Here is a 9,634-nt window from a genome sequence, read left to right on the forward strand (position 1 = left end):
AATAACAGTATAATATATAGCAGGGGTCACCAACGTTTTTCCTTGTGAGAGCTACTTTTACAAAATGAAAATGGCCAAGAGCTACTCATTTTTGTAACATTTATTTTCAGAGCTTATTTTAAACCCAAGCAAAGCGAATATGCTTGTTTTATCAGAACATTAACAAAATGCTGGTGTCCACAACTCACATTTTGTATTTCAGAATGCATTTCTTTCTACTGTTCTTTCATTATTAACTGAAAACCTTGGGAGAATGAACAGAATAAGATTTTCATTGCATGGTATAACTGCTGTTTTACCATGCACATGACAATAAAACTCTCTTGAATCTTGAATCTTGAATCTTGAAAACCTGAATGAAAAGCAGGCTTGCGGGCACCTCATGTGGTCGTGGGGGGCTACCTGGTGCCCACGGCCACCACGTTGGTGACCTCTGATATATAACATAATGCCAATGCTTCATGTAAGTAAAGAGAAATAACATGTATACATACAGTGTAGGTACAGTATATGTATGCATACAGTATATAGTTTATAACTAATATTTAAAATAAATGTCATTCTCAGCTCAAGTTAACAACCTAATCCAGGATCTTAGTCTCATTTGTTCTATTGATACTCCTCTCAACTCAACACTGCACATTTATTGACAACTCTTAAAGAATATTTATTGCCCCGCTTCCTCTCAGCGGGTAGCTTCCCTGTAATCTTCCTACTCATTTATGAGATCATTTGTCAAAGCCTCAAAGCTTTTCTTCTCTCTTTTCGTTCATCATCATGATAGTCCCCTCCCTTTTGCACTGTAACTGTATGTGCATGTAGGACCAAGGGCAGGGGGTGAAACAAGAACATTACCTCCTTCTGTGTCTTCCTCTTCCTTTTTAAAAAGAAAATTTACAGCTGAGTCCAGACAGTAAAGTCGGGCCTCAGTTCCCAGAAGGAACGCTGCTAAACATTTATGCAAGGCCAGACGCAAAAAAACGTTATTGCAAACATGTGTCTCTTCCAAAGGAGCCCTCGGAGAGCCATCGAGGGGTGACTGAATAAATGTACTGCAGACTGACGGCTAATTCTCAGTGCATCGTTTTAAGAGATGTCGGTTGTCTTAACACCTAAGAAAGACCGAACGAAAACCACTGGACATTGTGCGTCATGGTCTGGGGCTGCATGAGTGCTGTAGGCGCTGGAGAGCTGTGGTCGATTAGAAAGATGAATTCCAACATGTACTGTGACATTGTGAAGCAGAGCATGATCCCTTCCTTTGGGATGGCAGTTTTCCAACATGGTAAGGAGCCCAAAAACACCACCAGGATGACAGCTCAACTCAATTTACTTATATTCAGAATGAGCTTATGATGGTTATGGTTTCATTTGTTTCGGACATGCTTAACAAGTTACATTAAGCTACACTTTGCAATTCAACATGTCCGAAAGGGAGAAGGAAGAAGCATATCTTATTCAACCCCTTCTCCATGTCTCAGCAATTAATGATCGTTTGTTCACTTCCTGTGTTTAAATGTCACTTATGAATGGTGCAACTCAGAGCTGAGTTCAACACCGTCAGCAAACCCTGCTGTGTCTTGAATGTGGGCGCTCATGAGGCGGCAAGAAATGGCACTAAAAAAGTACGAGAGTGTGTTTTATTATTGCTGAAAACATGTTCGGTGAGTCAGTCGCTGGCACAGACACGCTCAACCTTAGTCACTGCCTCTTCCAGGCCTCAGCTGCCGCTGCTGCTGTGCGCGATTAATCGTCACCACGTGCCCACTGAGCACACAAGGCAGCCACAGGTATGTCCCCGTCACCCGGGGCCACACCAGTCAAAGCCAGCATGCTGTCAGAACCTTTCGGACGTCCAATCACACTAACGAGATGTGATTGAGTGCAGTGCTGCCAATGAACAAACATTTGTTCCGTGCATATACCATCCACTGATGTATGGAGACTTTCCTTGTGTACGTCCATTTATCTGTCAGGCTGCGGCTGCTTTGACTGCTGCGCCGCAGTGGAAAAGATAATCACGCACTGGCAGATGGGGAGCAAAAAATTGTCCACCTGGACAAATTTGAACATTCTGTGTGTTCTTGGCTGAGTGTGCAAAAAAAGGGTTAACGCCTGATCAAGTTTGCAGTAAATAAAGAAAATGAGGTGCACACTTGACAAGCCTTGGAACAAGGGAATTTAAAATAGCATCATTTTGTCCTTGTTTAAGGGTGCACTTCTGGACGTTTAGAGTCAAGTATGGTTGCACAAGCACAATAGAATTGTAGTCCTCCTGCCACCTTGCGTGATAGAAATAAATATCAAGACTAGGGATGGGAATCGAAAACCGGTTCTTGTTGAGTGTTTCAATTCCTTGGAATCCAAGCCATTCCCTTATCGGATTCCAGTTGGGGCATATGACATCACCATGCGCGTTGCGTAGCTACGTAAGCTACGATTTAGTAGGGTTTTGTACAAAAAAGTAATCATCTACACCAGGTGCTTCCAACTTTCAGTCCACGGGCTAAATCCAGCCCATTAGTGACAGACCGGCCTGCAACTTCAGTTCAAATCTTGGGAGCGACTAATATTTAAGAAGACGATACCTAGCTCCTGTCATATGGAGGATCTTTGACGAGCGTTTCACAAGTTGGTCCTTAAAAACAGCATAGCATTCCTGTCATATAAAGGATCTTTGACTAGCATTTTGGAGTAGGTGCTTAAAAACAGCAGAGCTCTCCTGTTACATAGAGGATCTTTGACATGCTCTTACAGTATGTCTGCAGTTTGTAAGGACCTAGTTATAACACCAGTCAAAGATCCTCTATATGCGTTTTAAACATGGTCAAATGATCAAATCTCTGTTTTATTTACAGTTTATCATCTCTTCCTCTTCAACACTTTGTCAACATCCAAACTGCTTGCTGTTCATAGCAGATCTAGAGGTGCGAAGAGGGGAGATTGTATTATTCCATTTAGAAAAAGTGTATTTGGACAAACAGCTTTCTCCATCCGAGCTGCCACTGAGTGAAACCTCATGCCATTAGAAATCAAAACACAACAGTGTATGAATGCGCATTGTGTTGTGCATCCTTGTGGTGTATTAGAGAGATCTATCGGTGCTCTGTTGCATGTGTCTGCTATTGTATTTACTACTGCTACCAGTACAGGGTGTTGTATGCTCATGTTGAAGACATGACAAGTGCAGCTCCACTTGTCTCAGTATGTGTTTACGCACCTGTACGAGCATATTAGCAACCCACAGTAGACAATACCCGGCTAAATATAGAGCCAATGTGCCCTGCGATTGGCTGGTGACCAGTCCAGGGTGTGCCCCGCCTCTCGCCCAAAGTCAGCTGGGATAGGCTACCAGCATACCCCCACGACCCTAATAAGGATAAGCAGCATAGAAAATTAATGGATGGCTATAGAGCCACAACAGTCTTGATTAGCTAAGGGAGAACACGCCCATTGTGTTCTGCATCCTGATTAGCTATAAACCATTGTCAATCAATGTCATTCCTGCCATCGCTAGCAAACTAGTTAACTGTGTGAGCTGCTTGCTAATCGCCAATAAACACTAGAAGAAGTAGAAGCAGCAGCTAACCAGCTAAATGAATCTTCGGTTCAAGGAATAGGACGACGGCATGAGCAATATGTTTTAACAAGGATACAAAAACGCTATGGCCGAAAGGCGCTTTTTGTTTCAGTATGTCCTTAAAAATAGCAGAGCACTCCTGTTATATAGAGGAGCTTTGATTAGTTGTTTTTTTGTCATTAATTTCTGCCAGAAGGTTTGACTCTAATGCTAACCGAATCAGTTTTTCCATAAGAAATAATGTAAATCCAATTAACCTGTTCCAGAAAGCCAAAAATGTGATGTACCCCGTTCAGACATTTGACCTGAAGGGGAAGCCACCTGAACACTTGAAAACAGAAACCTTTTTATCTGAATTAACTTGAAATACTGAACATAATTCATTGTTTAATTAGTTTTATAGTAATTCCGGGTCAAAAATGTGTATTTCACATGAGTTTTCAAGTTTCAAGTTTCACATGAGCACAGATAATTAAGTAAACATCCTACATATCTTTTATTCCAGCCTGATTGTTGGCATCCTTCCGTTTAAATGGGTGGAATTGAGCTTCACTGTTTTGCCAACACATGATGGCTATGGTTTAAGTCTGCATATTAATTAAATACCAAATTGAAGGGCAAAGTTTAACAATCATGATAAAGCAGTATATAAAGTACAAAAATACATACAACCAACAATAAAGACTCATTTTCGGGGGACTCTCCACTCACAAACACTTGTTAAACACAAGATTAAACACTCGTAACGCACAAAATAATCATCAAACTTACCTATTTGTTCATATGATGCACGCAAAGCAATGCAACGACTCCATGCACTGTCTCCTTTCTGCTCCGCTCTCCTCGCGACGTGAGGCGTTCAGGCACACTCGTAATTGTGAGAGTTAGCCGCAAATTTTTTTCATCATTTTTATTGATGTGCCCCCTATCACAATTGCCGTAACCGTAGGTTCTTAAAAAACAGAAGAGCGCTCCTGTCATATAAAGGATGTTTGACCAGCATAAACACACTAATTCTGTTTTTAATTTATGTCTTCATAACGTGACTTATGATTATATTAGTCATTTGGTGAAGTGAAGGTTTTAAGGTTTTGCCCTGACTTACACTGTAAATCTCCCTCATCTTATTTTCAGATTCTTCTGCGATCAGTAGTCAATTCATTATGTCAACAAAATATGTCTGACAATTGATAGAACAAGCTATGAAAAGGGCATTATTCTCCCTCATTACGCGCGCTCAGGACCTCGGGGTCGTACAATTGTCCATGGTTGGGTGTTTCCCACTGACACAATACGTAGCTATGTGGGTGTAAACATACAATAGGAAAAGGAATGAGAAAATAATTGCCGTCCCTTGGCCGTCTGTGTGTGTTGGATGTGTTGGGCCTTTTCCATGGTTTTGGATTTCTTGTCATGCGAGTGGTACGTGAAGTCCAGTGTGGAGCCAGGGGCGTTTGCCTTGACCCCAGCAACAATTTTATTGTGTTTACCTTAAAAACACTTTCTTCTTTTTCATACAAAGCAGATACTTTAGTAAAATAAAAGACAGGCTGGGGTTGTTCTTTTGAGGCAATATGGCGGTCACCGATGTTCCAACAGTAATATGTGTCACTAGAGCCTGCTTTGTGTTGAGAAAAATCACTTGTTTGCTGCACTTTTGAGAGATGCTCACTTTTGAAGTTGCGGCTTTTTATGACGTCAGAAAGGAAAAAAGTGCTTCCCCGTTGACACGATAGTGCCTGTGAGTCACCCCCTAGTTGAGCCCACCTCGTGTGTACGTCCACCACTCCACAGCGGACAGCTTTGTAAAAAAAAAAAAGAGGCTTTGCCACACATCTTAAAATAAAGCAATGCCAACTATCTATCAGTTGAGAGACGTCGGAACTAAGTTTGATTTTTTTTTTTTCTTCTTCAGGGAATAGGCTCACGTAGCATGATTTTCTGTGCATTACGTTTGTGTTTTGTGTCTCAATTCCACACATAGTCCTGACCAAAATGTGAAGACCAGTTGAAAAAAGTTGAAAAAAAATAAATGCACGTGTTATGTTAGCACCGTAGCTCACATAGCTATGCTACTGTTGCTCACGTCTGTATCGTCCTGTACCACTCCTTAATGTTATGCTGTTCCATGTGACATACCATAGATTTGATTGGACAAGTGCAGAGTTACAGTGTGCGGTATATGTAAAAAGTAAAGCTCATTACATTACTCGTTACATTAAAGATACAGACGCACAAAATGAGACTTATTTAAAATTGTTAGAAAATAGTATAAGCACTGGTGTTTCCTTTTTGCTCTTAAAACAATGAACAATGGTTTGATAAAAACAGATTATCCTTGAACTTAAGTCAAACTAAAGTAATGCTATTTGGCAATACCAGAAAGGACATGTACGACCAAATACAAATAGACACAGTGGACATTGAAAGGGTGAATGAACATACATTTCTGGGATTATAATAGACAAAAAAATGAGTTTGAAATCTCACATCAAAAATATACAACAAAAGGTGGTGAGAAATGCTTCAATATTGAGTAAAGCAAAATTTGTTCTTGATCAAAAATCACTCCACACTCTTCACTGTTCTCTGGTATTACCATATCTAACTTATTGTGTGGAGATATGGGGTAATAATTATAAACTGCGAAAAAGATCGGTGAGGATAATTCATAATGCCGCGTATAGAGAACATGCAAACCCTTTATTTTTAATTTGCTGAATTTTGCTGATTTAGTAAATTTTCAAACCGCTAAAATAATGCATCAAGTTAACAATAACTTGCTACCCAAAAATGTCATACAATACTTCTCTTATATGCGAGAACAACGCTAAAAAGCCACAGCATTTCAGCATGCGGAATTAAACTACGGAACGGATTGGGCAAAGGACTCAAACAATGCACCAAGATGAGCGAATTCAAAAAACAATACAAGCAGTTGATGTTTGCTAAATACAAGTCAGATGAGTCTTGAACTTGCTTTATTATGCTTGTCTTTATTGTATTTATTTAGTATTATACTGATGATTATATTTATTGTTCTGTTATACTTATTTCCATTTATTATTATTTATTTATTTTATACTGACTACTATATTAATTGTGAAAAAATGTTAATAATTACATCATCATATTGTTACATTATCTTATTATTATTCTATGTATTAAAAATCACATATGGAATACAGGAAGTGAATAATATGTACTGCACAAGATGTGGAACGGATGGGGGGTAGGATTAAATAAGCTTTGCTTCTTCCTACTCCTTTTGGACATGTGGAATTGTGAAATGAGTCATGTGATGTATTCTATTGTAACTTGCATGCATGTTCAAATAAAATTAAACCAAACCAAACCAAACAAATGAGTAAATAGCTCCCCATCGTTTCCTCCCAGCTTTGTCTCAAAGCATTGTGGGAATGGGCAGCGTCATTTTTCTGCTCAGAGAGCTTGGGTAGTTTGGCTGGCTGGCTGGCTGGAGAGGGCTCGGGGGTCCGTCCCTATCAACCAGCGCCAATGTAAACACAGAAATTCCGTCCCAATTAGAAACGCTAAATGCATTGGACTCGGTGCACTACAAGGGCCGGGTCCCGTGCAATTAATGCAGCCTGGGCTCCCACTGGCTTCCTCGGATGGCTGGGATGGTGGAGATGTATACAGTTTCAGTTCAAGGCCAGTGAGTGGAAGTCTGATTGGGCAGGTTGGACTCATCATGGAAATATAAACACAGGGGATGAACGTGGGGGCTTGTGGGGCGGGAGGGGGTTGAGGTTTTCTTTGGGTCAGTCCTGCAGGGCTGCACCGCAGCAGGCCGGGAAGATATGTGAGGTGAGGGCGTCCTTTGAAGAAGAATAAGCATTCAACAACAGACTGTGGAAAATGAAGCGGACACACTTTTTCTTTGGCTTTAAACCTGCATTCTTTCAAACAGACACTTGCGATAACAGTGATTATCTTTGGATTACTGTGCAAATTGATGGTGCACGTATCTTTTTAAGGTGAAGTTAACAAACCAAATACAGTGAAAGGTCTTTGAAGTCATACATTTTGGATTTCAACCAAACTTTTTGTCATAGCTCATCTAAAAGATGACCTCCACAAGTATCTTGTGTTTTTTCTTTGGCTTTTTGGAGGTATATTTTGGCGAGTATTTTTTTTTTTGCCATCCCAGAAAGCAAAGAAGGACAAGTGTGATGATAATCATAGAAAAAAAATGATGTAGTGGTGATGTAGCGGTAGAAGCAGTACACACGCCCCCGTCCTGACTGCTCAGCTTCATTTTGGCTCAGTCAGGTTAACCCATACAGCAGTGACGAATGTTATATGTTACGTTGACAGTTAAAATAAAGGTTTTATGATGGCGACAGTGACCCCTAAAGCTGAAAAAAACAATTTCTAATAATTTTTTATGGGGAAAATGTACATTTATTTTGAACAAAGTGATGTTTGTGTGCAAAATGTCTTTGATGTTTTTACACGAACAAACCGCAGCTTATTCATTTAAATACAGGAATAAAAAGTGATATGTGTGCACTTTGAAGATCTTTACCAGTGTCTTATAGCTAATTTTTAAAATATATATACACAGTATACATACTAAATAAAGATTATTTTGTATGTATGCTATCATGTTATGAAAAATCTCATTTTAACAAGCAAACTGTTCAACTGTTTATTGTGAATGTCAAGCATTTTAAAGAACTGTATACAAAATCCAAGCACTTACAGGATCCCTGATGGAGTCTCTTACAGTTAGTCTTTGTGCACTTGCCACAAAGACTGCAGCAAGCTCACATTAACATAACTAAAGCTAATCTTGTAGGCACGTCATTCAGGGACAAAGCAGAATGAATACACACTATAAAGTATGGGGAAGAAGTGGATAAAGACCTATTGTCTCTTGTTGTACAGTGGCCATTGTTGCATTGTTGTTCCTCAGGTGTTGGCTTGCTCTCAGCCTGTCTGGGGTGCTCTGCTCGCCTCGCTCGAGGGCATACTCATACTCATACTCATACTCGTACCATGCAAGACTTTGCCGCCATTCATACTGTGCATTTGAGCCACGGCCTGTTCGCTTGTCCCATCACTCCTGCAATTTCTCTAATGAAGAGGACTATTTCCAGTCTTTGTTTGAGTCGTTCTGATTATTTATTTCACACAAGGATGCTGTGGCATTAATTACTTGCTAGTGGGGCGATCGCAATAATTAAACATGTTCTTTTCTGCTGTATTACTGCAATTTATCTGACTTAGTGGACTATTTCAAGTCATCAGAGTCGTTCTGATTATTTATTTTGCACAAGGTTGCCACTGTCATTATTTACTTGAAAGAGGGGCGATTGCATTCATTAACTAACACATTCTATTCTCCTGTATCATGCAATTTATCTGACTTAGTGGACTATTTCAAGTCATCAGAGTCGTTCTGATTATTAATTTTTCATTCAAGGTTGCCACTGTCATTAATTACTTGCAATTGGGGCGATTACATTAACTAATTGACATGTTCTATTTTGCCATATTACTGCAATTTCCCTGGCATACTGGACTATTTAGAGTCATTATTTCATTGTTTATTTCAGATACAAATGTAGTTGCGGGTGAGCGAGAGTGCTGGGGGTTTGATTTGAGTCTTTGCATTTTATTTTGATTATGAATTGTGTATCATGGAGCACATTACAGGAATTCTATGACTATGCTAGGTTATGTGTGTGCACTTGTGTGCATGGAATCGTGTGGGGCCCTTGACCACCTCTTCCAATCATGCCAAAATACAGTGATTCAGTGCGCTTACACTAGACGTACTTTAGGTGTTAAGTGGGCACAGGCATGGTACAATTGGGCTAGTGTGAGTACACTCTAAGACAGTTTGCTAACAGAGCTCTCACTCCATTGCCTTTAATGAAAATCCATACTAAACATTTAGCACTGTGTGAGAAAGGCTGGAAATTCAATAAGATGCTTAACACAATTTATAAATGACAGGAAGAGCCAATCGAACACAGAGGCATAAAAAACAAGACGAATGATTCTGTGTGTTAAATGTGTTCATTT

This window comes from Dunckerocampus dactyliophorus, chromosome 8 (genome assembly GCF_027744805.1).
Source record: "Dunckerocampus dactyliophorus isolate RoL2022-P2 chromosome 8, RoL_Ddac_1.1, whole genome shotgun sequence".
Lineage (NCBI taxonomy): Eukaryota > Metazoa > Chordata > Actinopteri > Syngnathiformes > Syngnathidae > Dunckerocampus > Dunckerocampus dactyliophorus.